Source organism: Pteropus vampyrus, unplaced genomic scaffold, assembly GCF_000151845.1.
Source record: "Pteropus vampyrus isolate Shadow unplaced genomic scaffold, Pvam_2.0 Scaffold12008, whole genome shotgun sequence".
Classification (NCBI taxonomy): domain Eukaryota; kingdom Metazoa; phylum Chordata; class Mammalia; order Chiroptera; family Pteropodidae; genus Pteropus; species Pteropus vampyrus.
Genome location: NW_011900789.1, coordinates 4,395 through 6,434, shown reverse-complemented (window position 1 = coordinate 6,434; position 2,040 = coordinate 4,395). Strand labels below are relative to the sequence as shown.

Below are 2,040 nucleotides of genomic sequence, written 5' to 3'. Positions count from 1 at the left end.
ATGAAAATGGCTTCATTTAGATTTTAGGAGCTTTTTACCAAGAAAAAGACTTTAGGAAGAAAAGGCTTGAAGGAGAGAGATATGAGTTTTGGATTTATTAAAATCCATGATATATTCAGGTGAGCAAACAAAAAAATTTGTAATCCCTCACAATTATATTGTCCACATTATAATTAACCTTTCAAACATTTTCTCCTGGATTATAATCAATAGTTTCTAAAGTCTCTCAAATTTTCAATTAGCAGGGTTTGAGTTAATTAGATTTTATGACAGATACATTATACAAGTTCTAATTTTTGTCTCTGACACATAAAAATTTCAAGATTTTTATCATTCAGATGTAGTACAGTTATGACTTAAAATCTCAACCTTAAAAATAAAAATAAAATTGCAACTTTTCATAGTGCACTTAAAGTGTATTTGTAAATCTTATCATTTGTTTGTTTGTTTATTTGTTTTGAGGGGAGGTATTATTTCTCTGTCCATTGTGTTGAAGGGGTTGGCGGAAACTGCACTTGTTATCAGAATGTCTGTTGTTTTTGCTGTTTCTAGCAGTAACCAGCAGGTGGTATCAAACAATTTCACATTTCTGTTCTATTGCAGACTTTGTGTGTGTTTGGTTTCTAAGACTTCTCCTTCCTAACTTCCACCCCACATTATAAATGCTCACACACAAGCATTGCATGGGAATAAAGGTCTAAATGAGGATTTTATTTTATTATTCTGATTTCAATCTGTTTTGATTTTGCTTTCAGAGTGATATTTTTCTTTCACATGTGCTGAGGTTTCTTTTTACAATAGAGATACTGCTTTATATGCAATAACTCATTGTTGCTCTAACAACACTATATGGGAAAACACTACTTGTAATCTTCACCTCACAAATGAGGAAACTATGGTACAAAGAGGTTAGGGAAACCTCAAGTTTGTAAAGATTAGAACACAGGAACCTGGCCTTGGAGCCCACAGTGTCAATCTCTGCTGAAATCGCTTCCCCTGATTTGATTGTCTTCTTTCATTGCATGTTTTCACTCAAAACCTGCCATTCCTTTACTTTGACACCATTTGCTCAGCTGCAAATGGTGTCAAAGTAAAGGAATGGCAGGTTTTTGACACCTATACCCTGAAATAAGAGATATTGTGGAGACTAAAACTAGAAGATAAAAGAGCTGTGTGTTAGATGGGGAATGCTCACATATATTCCACATATGCATAGAATTTTTGTGCTAAAAACACCTTGAGAAACTTGCCTTTATTTTACTGAAAAACAAACATAAATGTCCCAAAAAAGCATTGGGTTATAGCAGTCCCACAGAGGTGATAAAGGAAGAAACGGTCTGTTAAAGAAATGATGTGGAGATCCTACTAAGTATAAAAAAATGCCCATCATTGGGAGACAGGCATGTCGGAGGTTTGTGGGCTTTCCAGTTAAGTGCACCTCTTTACTAATGCCTAGCTCTTCGATTTACAGTGTAAGGGGACCAGGCTACACTGTCTACGGCCATGCTACCCCAAACAAGCCCGATCTCGTCTGATCTCAGAAGCTAAGCAGGGTCGAGCCTAGTTAGTACTTGGATGGGAGACCACCTAGGAAGACCAGGTGCTGTAGGAATAAAAAATGAAAAAATAAGGGATCGTAAGCTGACAAGGTCCTTGCAATCTGTGAGGTCAATCAAGGATTGCCTCGCCTAAAAGAAAAAATTAAAAAAGAAAAGAAAAGAAAAGAAAAGCTTGCTGCTTCAAGTGAAAAGAGAAAAGGGAAGGGAGGGAGGGAGGGAAAGAAGAAAGGAACTTATAGTCAGTGTTAACAATGTTATTGTTAAGTTACCAAAACCAGGTAAAAGAACATAAAATTCAGATATGAAGAAGATTTGAATATGGTGAAAAATAATCTCATAATAGATTCATACTGAAATTGCTATAACATTTTATTATTTAGATGACCACCAACAGTTCATGAGGACAACTAGATTATTTTTTTAAACCAACAGAAATTTAAAATGTTCCTTAAAATTAGTGTATTACATTTTGCAAGGTTTG

At 35.0% G+C, this 2,040-nt stretch overlaps 1 pseudogene; it reads left to right on the top strand.

Moving 5' to 3' along the window:
• The first annotated feature begins 1,493 nt into the window (after positions 1 to 1,493).
• LOC111735025 lies at positions 1,494 to 1,612 on the top strand (annotated as a pseudogene).
• The last annotated feature ends 428 nt before the right edge of the window (positions 1,613 to 2,040 follow it).